The 12,500-nt window shown below is 41.4% G+C and overlaps 1 protein-coding gene and 1 long non-coding RNA gene across 2 annotated transcripts in view; one reads left to right on the top strand and one right to left on the bottom strand.

Moving 5' to 3' along the window:
- Positions 1-1,361, bottom strand: part of LOC113806733 (uncharacterized) — a 2,598-nt gene extending 1,237 nt beyond the window's left edge. Inside the window, exons 1-2 of the long non-coding RNA XR_011399411.1 lie at positions 149-1,361; positions 1-48 (exon numbers count right to left, since the gene is read on the bottom strand). The exon at positions 1-48 is cut by the window's left edge and continues 1,237 nt beyond it. This is a non-coding gene — a long non-coding RNA (uncharacterized lncRNA). The remainder of the gene's footprint in view (positions 49-148) is intronic.
- LOC113812896 (trichohyalin) overlaps positions 1-12,500 on the top strand; it is a gene marked incomplete in the record, with an annotated part of 175,576 nt that overhangs the window by 49,890 nt on the left and 113,186 nt on the right.

The raw sequence follows: 12,500 nt of genomic DNA, 5'->3' as shown, positions 1-12,500 counted from the left end.
TCAAAATGTCTATAACCAGTGATTCCCTAGTTACAAAAAGGCATAGGCCTATTAGTTACAAAAAGGCATAGGCCTATTAGTTACAAAAAGGCATAGGCCTATTAGTTACAAAAAGGCATAGGCCTATTAGTTACAAAAAGGCATAGGCCTACTTGTTACAAAAAAAGGTATAGGCCTATTAGTTACAAAGAGGTATAGGCCTATTAGTTGTAAATTTCCTCTTTCTCTTGGGGATTTTCGGTATATTTCTGTAAATTAGTTATCATACCTTTTGTTGATAGATCTATAACATTAACTCCAAATTAATAAATGGAAAGTATTTATTACAAGTGGAATACCCTTTGTAAACCGCACTTTAGGAATCTCTGTTCTATATACATAGGCGTCCGGCACATTTACATATCTGGTATACTTGTATACTTGTGGAAAATAAACAATAAAAATCTACACTACGTTTAAAATAAGTGAACAAGTGAACGGAGCTGGAACAGAAACCGCGCGAGAATTATAAGTAAAAATAACTTTTGATATTCAGGTGTTTTTTTGGTCTTTCTCACGGGGTTACCTGTCGCTTAGATATGTATAATAATCTAATCTATCATATAATGATAATTCTAAAATGGAATTTTTTCAGTAAAAAAAAAAGCGTTTGTGACTCCTCCTTCTCAAAAAATAGAAAAAAAAGAAAATAAAAAGTAAAAGAAAAAAGGAAAATAAAGAAAAAAACGCGCGGTGAGATCTGTTAGGAAAAATTGCCTAACCTGAGTACGAAAGGAAGACAAGCCGAAGAAGAGAAAAAAGGAAACGAAAAACAATCGTAGAACATAACGAGAACGAAAGAGAAAAGAAAAGAAAGAAAAAGGCGCACAGAGCAAGGACGTGTTCCAAAAGCAGCGAAGGGAAGCGTGTGGTGTGTGTGGCAGTGTGCAGCGTCCCCGTCACACCCTGGACACCTTGAACCGCCCAGGACCGCCGGCAGACACCTCCCGAAACGCCGTCGACTCTTCCCAGCTGGCGTGCTTCCCGCTGCGGGCGAGGGCCTCCGTCGACACCTCCCACTGGGTGGAGATGACCGCCCCCGAGGAGTCTCTGGTCTCCCAGACGCGTGTGGGAGGCGAGGTGATGCAGGAGGAGGAGGAGGAGCCGAGACCTAGTCACCATTCTTCCTCGCGGTTGATCTTGGTGACGTGGTGGTCGTCCTTCGGCTGCTCGCGCGCCTGCTTCTCCTCGGCGGCCATCTGGCGGCGGCGCGCGCAACTGTGCACCGCCAGGATCAGCACCCTGGGGATACGGAATATTAAAATTATTTACGCGGAAAAGTTCATATATTTAGAATTATTTAGTATATTTGGGATTAAACATATATATAAGACCACTGATGAATAAAACAAGAGCAACAAGAAGATAAACTGGCAGTAATGATGTTGACGAAATACCACCGACAGAAAACAACATGGCTCCCTCGCCTCCCCCTACCCCCCAACCCCCTAAGAAAAAGAAAAATGAAAAGAAAAGAAGAAAGCAGTTGCCTTGGTTCTTTCTATAAATAGACCGGCATGCGCTGAAAATCGGCATAACATCAAAGCACGCAAATTTAATAGACACCCACCCTAACGTAAGATTCACAGCTGAGGCGTAACTTTTCGAAAACAAAATTCCTTTCCTGAATGCACTCGTGACCAGCAACTTGGTAAAACTTGGCTATTCTTATTCCCGAAGTTACGTTTTATTCGTCCATTTGAGAATTCGTCTGAGAGAGAATGTTCAAGAAAGTTTTATTGGCCATTAACGGAGTAATGCCAATTTCACTTACCTCAGCAACCAATACTATCGACTTTATTTATTTTTCTCTATATTATCTGTTTTTTTTTATCGTTTTTAAGCATGGAAGTTCGATATTCGAGTTCTTATAACAAAAATAAAATCTTAAATTTTTGTCATCATATGAAAAAACAAAACACACACACACACACACACACACACACACACACACACACACACACACACACACACACACACACACACACACACACACACAAACACACACACACGCGCACACACCTACACACCTACACACCTACACACACACACGCACACACACACGCACACACACACACACACACACACACACACACACACACACACACACACACACACACACACACACACACACACACAAATACAAGATCTATAGTTTTTTTAAGATAATTACATTAATCAAAGTGAAAAATTTCGCAACGAGAACGATAACGACTGAAAACCGAGCCGATAACCGTACTTTGGACCACATATCAAGTGCTTTACATTTCGATCATTGTTTCAGAATTCTTGGCCACGAAGAGTTTCATGAAGGAGACGAGTAAAAAAAAAAAAAAAAAAAAGAAGAAAAAAAAAAAAAAAAAAAAAAAAAAAAAAAAAAAAAACGAAAAGAGTAATTAAAGTCGTTAATTTAGATTGAATAAAATTCCTTGTAGATAATCAGCTGGGTATTCGATCGCTTTATAACAGAAGATGCAATTGCTGTATATGTTGCATGGTGGGGGTGTATGTTGCAATGGAGAGAGTATTTGCAGGTTATTAAGTAAAGGAAATTTGATATCTTTTATATATATATATATATGTTGTATATGTTGTATATATATATATGTTGTATATGTTGTATATATATTGCTGTATATGTTGCATGGTGGGAGTGTATGTTGCAATGGAGAGTGTATTTGCAGGTATTAAGTAAAGGAAATTTTATATCTTCTGCTGTATCAAATATCACGGAAGCTTTATACAGGGACAATACAATGTCAGACTTCATAATACCATCTGTTTCTCTTTCTCTCTCTCTCTCTCTCTTTGTCTTTGTCTTTCTCTCTCTCTCTCTCTCTTTCTCTTTCCCTCTCTCTCTCCCTCTCTCTCTTTCTCTCTCTCTCTCCCTCCCTCCCATTCTCTCTCTCTCTCTCACTCTCTTTCTATCTCTCTCTCTTTCTCTTTCTCTTTCTTAACTCTCTCTCTCTCTCTCTCTCTCTCTCTCTCTCTCTCTCTCTCTCTCTCTCTCTCTCTCTCTCTCTCTCTCTCTCTCTCTCTCTCTCTCTCTCTCTCTCCCTCCCTCCCTCCCTCCCTCCCTCCCCCCCCCCTCTCGCTGTTTCACTCAGCGAGGACACAAGTAAAGAAATCAGCGAAAACAAAAACAAAAACAAAACAAAAACAACAAGCGAAGAGCGAAGACAGGACAAGCTTCCAAAATAAACTTCCCTTTTTTTCATCTTTCTTCTCTCTTCTCTCCCCTTCCCCCTCCTCCCACCTCATTCTTTTTTTTTCTTTTTTACCCCTTCCTTCCCCTCCTATCCTTATCTCCTCTTCCCTCTTTCTTCACCCTTTTCCTTCCCTTTCATCGCAATAATAAAAAAGGGGTTAATGGCAGCCATGTTACCGGAAGTGGATCCTGTGAATAGTGAAATAACCGCCCGTTTTTTTTTTTTTTTTTTTTTTTGTCACTTTTGGATTGCACTTTCATTTATTCAGATTTTTTGATAGCATTAAAGTATTATTATTACTTATTATAATTGTGAATAATTGGAAGAAATAATTAATACCAAAAATGATGATGGTCGTAATAATAATAACAATAATGACGGTAATGATGATTATAATTATTGCTATTATGATGATGATTATCATTATTATCATGATGATAATAATGATAATAGTAATAATGATAACCATCATCATCACCACCATTGCCACCATATTCACCATCATTCTTGATAATTATTTCTGATTTACCAAATATTCTAATATTCTCACATATAAATCGAAAATAAAACCGAAATGATCAAATTAAAAGAAATGGAGAAGAGAAATGAAAGAGAGAGAGAGAGAGAAAGAGAAAGAGAAAGAGAAAGAGAAAGAGAAAGAGAAAGAGAAAGAGAAAGAGAAAGAGAGAGAGAGAGAGAGAGAGAGAGAGAGAGAGAGAGTGAGAGAGAGAGGAGAGAGAGAGAGAGAGAGGAGAGAGAGAGAGAGAGAGAGAGAGAGGAGAGAGAAAGTGACAGAGAGAGAGAGAGAGAGAGAGAGGAGAGAGAGAGAGGAGAGAGAGAGAGAGAGAGAGAGAGAGAGAGAGAGAGAGAGAGAGAGAGAGAGAGAGAGAGAGAGAGAGAGGGAAGTAAGTAAAAAAATCAAGAAAACAAAGGTGGCCACGTGTTAATAGATTAGACGAGGCACCGAGACACGCGAATTCAGTCCTTCTGGCACGTATCAGTAAGGGCTATTTTCCAACTCCCCTGACACCCTCTCCTGTCAGCTGATCACGGGTATATTGGGTGATGATAGTGTTGCGGGTTGGAAAGACCACATTCAAAAAAAAAAAAAAAAAAAAGAAAAAAAGAAAAAAAAAAAGGAAAAGAAAAATACTGATAAAAAAGAAAAAAGGAACAAAGAGAGAGAAGAGAGAAGGGAGAAGGAGAAGAAAGAAAGTGAAGGAAAGAAAATAAATGAAAAGAAAGGAATAGGGAGAGAACGAGAAAAGAGAGAGAAAGAAAAAAAAAGAAATTAAGAATGAAAAAATCTAAAGGAATAAGAAGAGAGATGAAGAGAAGTGAGAGAGAGAGATAAAGAAAAAAAACAGAGAGAAAGAAAAAATAATGAAAAGAAAGAGATAATGAGAGAGAGAGAGAGAACAAAATAGAAAAGAAATAAATAAGGAGGGATGGAACTTGTAAAAATAAATGGGAAAAAATTTGGACTTTAAAAAAACATTTTTTTCTTCACTTTCTAATTACCTTTGTTTGTCTTTTATATTTTTTCTTTCTTTTCTTTTCTTGCGTTTTCTCTCTCTATCTTTTTTCACTCTTTATCACCGTATTTTCGTTTTCCCTTTTTTACATACCTTCTTTCTTTTTCTCCCTCACTCTCTTTCTTTCTCTCTCTCTCTCCCTTACTTCCTCTCTCTTTCTCTCTCTCTCTCTATTTCTTTCTTTCTCACTCTCCCTCACTTCCTCTCTCTTTCTTTCTCTTTCTCTCTCTCTTTCTCTTTCTCTTTCTCTTTCTCTTTCTCTCTCTCTCTCTCTCTCTCTCTCTCTCTCTCTCTCTCTCTCTCTCTCTCTCTCTCTCTCTCTCTCTCTCTCTCTTTCTCTCCCTCTCCCTCCCTCTCCCTCACTTCCTCTCTTTCTTTCTCTCTCTCTCCACCCTTCTCTTTCTTCTGTCTATCAGCTTTCAAAACATTCAACTTTTATGACTAAACGTTAATTTAAGCTTTTGAGGTCAGACATGTGTACATTCACTGTTCATTTTTCAGCTATGTGCGTGTGGGTAAGTCAGGGTACACATGTACTCATGACGCACACAGACGCATACACAAATATTCTTACACAGGCAGACACACACACACACATACACACTCCTCCCCTCCCACGTACATTCCCCCCACACCCACTGCCCAACACACACACACACTCACCCCCGCCCCCCTCACATACACACTCTGCTCCCCCCACCCTACACTCGCTCTCCAAGACACACACACACACACACACACACACACACACACACACACACACACACACACACACACACACACACACACACACACACACACACACACACACACACACGTACACTTCTCTTCCCCCCACATAATCTGTCCAACACACACACACACACACGCACACACAACCCCCTCCCACACACACAACCCCCTCCACACACACACACACACACACACACACACACACACACACACACACACACATACACACCTCTACACACACACACACACACACACACAACCCCCTCCACACACACACACACACGCACACACAACCCCCTCCACACACACAACCCCCTCCACACACACACACACACACACACACACACACACACACACACACACACACACACACACACACACACACACACACACACACACACACACACACACACACACACACACACACACACACACACACACACACACGCACACACACACACCCCCTCCACACACACAACCCCCTCCACACACACACACACACACACACACACACACACACACACACACACACACACATACACACCTCCACACACACAAACTCCCCTACACACACACACACACACAAACTCCGCTCCACACACACACACACACAAACTCCCCTCCACACACACACACACACACACACACACACACACACAACCCCCTCCACACCCGCACACACTCACCACATATCACATAACATCTTCGACATATAAGCACGCATTAACCCTGTTTTCGTTACAACACGTACCACTTTTTCCCATTTATTATTACCATTACTTTTTTGTTTTTGTTTTGAAAGGCACGGATAGGCCATAAAGAGCGAGGGAGAGGGGAGGTCTGACCCCCCCCCACTTCCGCTCGTGGTTAATCAGCTGTTACGTCAACTCTGGACGCCTTTCCCCTCTCCCTCTCTCTCCCTCTTTCTTCGGGTCCTTCTTTCCTCCCTCTTTCCCTCCTCTTAAATCTCCCTTCGTGTCTCTTCCTTCTTCTCTTCTTAGCTCTTCTCTATTCGCTTCGTCACCTCTCGCTCTTCTCATCTCTTCTTTATTCTCTTCGTCACTGTCTCTCTCTCTCTCCTTATTTCACTGATCTGGTTTCCTCTCAGTTTATCATTTCCCCCCCCCACCTCCTACATACGTCTTCTTTGCTCCTTTTAGGTCTCTTTATTCCTCTCCATTGCTCTCTTTCCCATCTTTCTCTCTCCTTATTCTCTTTTTTCTCTTTTCTCTCTTTCATTCATCTCAACTAATCCTTCTTCCGTCTCTTTCTCCTTCGTCCCTTCTCTCTTTCCCCTCATCCTTTCCTTCCCTCTTCTCTTTATTATTTCCTTCACTCTTCTCCTCTCTTCCTTTCTCCCTCCACGTTCACCCTCACCTCCCCCCCCCCCCCACGTCACCCCGTCTCGAGGAGTGAAAAAAAAAAACAATTTCAACCTTATCGACATGCGTCATAAAGGCCCCATTTTTATGGCACTCTCCTCTCATCACAATATGTCAGACACTTCCGGTCAAGACTTCTCTCTCTCTCTCTCTCCCCTTTCCCTTCAGAATTTATGACCTGACCTGACCATGTGTGACCGCCTTCCCCTGACCTCCTGTGACACATGTCTCTCCTCTCCCCCCTTCCTCAATCAGCTCTCTCGATCCTCTTTTCTTTCCCTCTTTTCCTCCTTTTGCTCTCTCTCTCTCCCCTCTTTTCCTCTTCTGCTCTCCTCTTCCCCTCCTTTCGTCTCAACCAACATTTGGCCACAATTCATACATGGACAGATTTTTGTTATTTTTATCAGTTTTCAATTTTTTAAATAATTCTTGAATAGAGACTTTCATACATGGACAGATATTTGTTATTTTTATTTCAGTTTTCATCTTAAAATAATTCTTGAATAGAGACTTGAACCTTATTCGTATATATATTAACTCGTATATAATATTAATTCTATTCTTATATGTATTCATTCTTTTGTTATGTGTGTATACATTGTAGGGTTAGACGGACAGACAAACATACATGTCTGTACGAATACATACACACGCTACATTTCATATTGTGGGGGAAAATATTCATACATACGCACACACATATTCCAAACATACACGCACGCACACATAAATACTCACACATACGCACACACATATTCCAAACATACACGCACGTACACATAAATACTCACACATACGCACACACATATTCCAAACATACACGCACGTACACATAAATACTCATACATACGCACACACATATTCCAAACATACACGCACGTACACATAAATACTCACACATACGCACGCATGCATATAACAAACATACACGCACATACACATAAATACTCACACATACGCACGCATACATATCCAAACATACACGCACGTACACATATATACTCATACATACGCACACACATATTCCAAACATACACGCACGTACACATAAATACTCACACATACGCACACACATATTCCAAACACACACGCACGTAGACATTAATACTCACACATACGCACACACATATTCCAAACATACACGCACGTACACATAAATACTCATACATACGCACACACACATATTCCAAACATACACGCACGTACACATAAATACTCACACATACGCACACACATATTCCAAACATACACGCACGTACACATAAATACTCACACATACGCACGCATACATATAACAAACATACACGCACGTACACATAAATACTCACACATACGCACCCATACATATAACAAACACTCACACACGTACACATAAATACACACGCTACATAGATACACACCGTCCAATACTGTCATACACATTTCCGAATATATACAGTACGTACATGAACAGAAAATAAATTACAGAGCAAAACTAATGATGTTGATGGAATCGTCAATCATAAAAACAAAAACAAAACAAAAACAAAACAAAATAGAATAGTAATATCGATGATAAATGATTTTGTTTTTTTGTTACAATGATGGAGTAATAAACCCGAGTCATTAATAAACGTGACAAGGGGATAGAAGATTAAAAATGAAACGAAAAAAAACAATGGCAATATTTTCAGTGATGACTATAATAAGGATAATTATGATGATGATGATAGTTATGATGATAATGGTATTGATAATAATAATTATACGACCTCTACTACTACTACTTATTATAATACTAGTGATAATAATGATAATAATGATAACAATAATAATAATGTTAATAACAATAATAACAATAATAATAATGTTAATAACAATATCGGTGATAATAACAATAATAGCAATGATAATAATAACAATTATAATGATACTGATAATAATGATAATTAGTAATGTAAAAGTAGATAACGGAAGACGATGATTAAACCGAAAATTAAAAATAGCGATGATGCTACGAGGAGGGGTAGAAGGGGGGGGAGCGAGGGGAGGAGGAGGAGGAGGGGGGGTGAAAGAGGGGTTAGAGGTGCAGGGAGGGGGGGGAAGGGGAGAGGGGGGGGAGGGGGTAAAAGTGATGCCATTGACCGATCAACTTCCTCGACGACCCCCCCCCCTCCCTCCTTCCCTCTCCCCCCCTCCTCCCCCCTCTTCTTCCTCTCCCCCCTCTCCTCTCTGATCCACAGCAGGATGGAGGTGGAGGAGGATGTGGTGGAGGAATGGGTGGAGGAAGAAGAGGAGGAGGAAAAAGAGGAGGAGGAAAAAGAGGAGGAGGAAGAAGAAGAGGAGGAGGATGTGGTATAAGAAAGAGAGGAGGAAGAGGAAGAAGAGGATGAGGAGGATGAGGATGAAGAGGAGGATGAAGAGGAGGAGGAGGAGGTTGTAGTAGAAGAAAAGGAGGAGGAAGAGGAAGAAGAAGAAGAAGTAGTAGTAGTAGTAGTAATAGGAGGAATAAGAGAAATAGAAGGAATAGGAGGAATAGGAGACTAGGGAGGAAGAGGAGGAGGAAGAAGAAGAGAAGGAGGAGGAGGAAGCAGCAGCAGAAGAGAAAGAAGAAGAAGAAGAAAGGGAGTAGAAAGAAGAAGAAGAAGAAGAAGTATTAAGAGAAATAGGAGGAAAACAGGCGAAAAGGGGACTGGAAGGAAATGAAGATGAAAAGAAGAAAATGCATGAAAGAGGGAGCAAAGGAAGGGAAAGAAGAAATATGAGAAGGCTTAGGATGATAAGAAGGGATGAGAAAATAAGAAAAGAAAAGAAGGAAGATAGGAAACCAACAAGAAGAGGGGAAGAAGGAGGAAGCAATAAAAGTACAATAAAAATGAAAGGCTATAAAAAAAGTGGAAACAAACAAACAAACAAAAGAACATCGGGTTGTAACGTAAGAAGAGAATCACAAAAAAAAAAGTGAAAGAAAGTCGAAGATAACACGAAAGAGAAATAGGAAATAGAGATAGAAAGAGAGAGAGAGAGAGAGAGAGAGAGAGAGAGAGAGAGAGAGAGAGAGAGAGAGAGAGAGAGAGAGAGAGAGAGAGAGAGAGAGAGAGAGAGAGAGAGAGAGGGGGGGAGAGGGAGAGGGAGAGAGGGAGAGAGAGAGGAGTGAGTGACAGACAGACAGAGAGAGAAAGAAAGAGAAAGACAGAGAGAAAGAGAAAGAGAGAAAGAGAAAGAGAACTGGGGGAGGTCGTATCGTCATACCCCCCTCACCACCTCCCCCCCCTTCTCCATCACCCCACCCCCCCCAACACAAACATACGCAAGACCCATCATTATCAGTCAAAGGCTCATTGTTAGTTCCCGTTGATGCTTTTCTCTGTGTCTGTCTGTCTGTCTCTGTGTCTTTTTCTGTTCTTTTTATTCCCTTTGTTTTGTTTTTTGGTTTGTTTGTTGAGGTTTTGTTGGATATTAATTTTTTGTTTTTTTTTGTTTTTCATGTTTTTGTCTTTTTCTTATTTTCTTATTTCCCTTCTTGTTTATTTTTAAATTTCTTTCTGGCCTTAGCTATCTGTCTTTCTGTCTGTTTTTATGTCTATTCTCCCTTTGTATATTACTGTGCACAAATGCACACACACACACACACACACGCACACACACAAAGCACACACACACACACACACACACGCACACACACAAAGCACACACACACACACACACACACACACACAAAGCACACTCACACACACGCTCACACACAAAGCACACACACACACACACACACACACACACACACACACACACACACACACACACACACACACACACACACACACACACACACACACACACACACACACACACAAAGCACACATACGTACACACACAAAACACACACACAAAATCAGACAAACACACTCACACACACACACACACACACACACAAAGCACACACACACACACACACACAAAGCACACACACACACACACAAAGCACACACACACACACACACACACACACACACACACACAAAGCACACACATATATACACACGCGCGCACAATCACACACACACACACACGAACACAAAGACGTAAATTAAAGTACACACACAAATGCACACACAAGACCTATAATTAACCGTCTATACCTTTGTTATCTCTCCGCCTGTCTTCACTTCTTTCATTCGTATCTCGTAACTTATCTTCCGTAATTTGTTATACCTTCCCTTTCCCACTCGCCCTCCCTCCTCCCCTCCCTTCCCCCTACACCCCCACCCCCTCCCCCTCCCTTGTTTAAAGAAGGTTCTGTGAACTCTCTCAAGTGGACACATCCTCCCCCCCTCCCTCTGTGGCTATAAGGTCGACGATCCCTATCCGCTTACGGGTATCCCTCGCCCTTATGATCCGACGACAGGCAGACCGCTCACTGCCGCCGCCTGATACAACCCCCCCTCCCCTCACCCCCCCTCTACCCCTACCCCCCCCTCCACGTCCACCTATCGGACCCTTGATTCATTATTCATTATTCTTGATATTTAATTAATCGGTTTTTATTAAGGAGGAAGATGATGGAGGAAGGCGGTGCAGGTGAGGTGAGAGAGAGAGAGGGAGAGAGAGAGAGAGAGAGAGAAAGAGAGAAAGAGAGAAAGAGAGAAAGAGAGAAAGAGAGAAAGAGAGAAAGAGAGAAAGAGAGAAAGAGAGAAAGAGAGAAAGAGAGAAAGAGAGAAAGAGAGAAAGAGAGAAAGAGAGAAAGAGAGAAAGAGAGAAAGAGAGAAAGAGAGAAAGAGAGAAAGAGAGAAAGAGAGAAAGAGAGAAAGAGAGAAAGAGAGAAAGAGAGAAAGAGAGAAAGAGAGAAAGAGAGAAAGAGAGAAAGAGAGAAAGAGAGAAAGAGAGAAAGAGAGAAAGAGAAGCTGTACGTAAGGGGGAAGGGGAGGTGGAGGGGGAAGAGGAGGAATAGAAGGAGGATGAAGAGGAAAAGGAGGAGGAGGAAGAGGAAACGGCGGAGGAGGAAGAGGAAGAGGAAGAGGGAGAGAAAGATGGAGGGAAAGAGATAGAGGGAGATGAAAAGGAAGAGGAAGAGAAGGTGGGAGAGAAGGAGGAGGAAGAGAAGGAGGCGAAGAAGAAGAAAAAAAGGAAAAGTGGAAACAAGAATATAATGATAAAGAAGGGAAGGAGGATGAGGCGAATAAGGAGTGAGATTGTGAAGAGGAGAGAGAAGAAAGGAGGAAAAGGAGGAGGAGGGGGACGAAGAGGAATAGGAATAGGGAGAGGATGAGGGGACTTTGAGGAGGAGGATGATAGAGAAGGACAGGAAATAGGGAAAGAAAAGGGGACACAGTAAGAAAAGGAGAAGGAGAAGGAATAGAAAAAGACAGAATAAAAAGGGAATAGAAGAAGACAGAATAAAAAGGGAATAGAAGAAGACAGAATAAAAGGGAATAGAAGAAGACAGAATAAAAAAGAAAATGAATAGGAAGAGAAAATAAGTAGAGAAGAAGAGGGAGAAGGAGAAAGAAGAGAAGAGGCACCTGAAGAGGGGGGAGGGGGAGAGGGGAAGGGGGGGACGCAGTCCTATATCAACAAATATTCAAACACCGGTGCTTGATTCATCCTAAGAGGTAGGGGAGGGAGGG

This window comes from Penaeus vannamei, chromosome 21 (genome assembly GCF_042767895.1).
Source record: "Penaeus vannamei isolate JL-2024 chromosome 21, ASM4276789v1, whole genome shotgun sequence".
Classification (NCBI taxonomy): domain Eukaryota; kingdom Metazoa; phylum Arthropoda; class Malacostraca; order Decapoda; family Penaeidae; genus Penaeus; species Penaeus vannamei.
The sequence above is the reverse complement of the archived record's forward strand: the minus strand, read 5'-3'. Positions and strand labels throughout refer to the sequence as shown.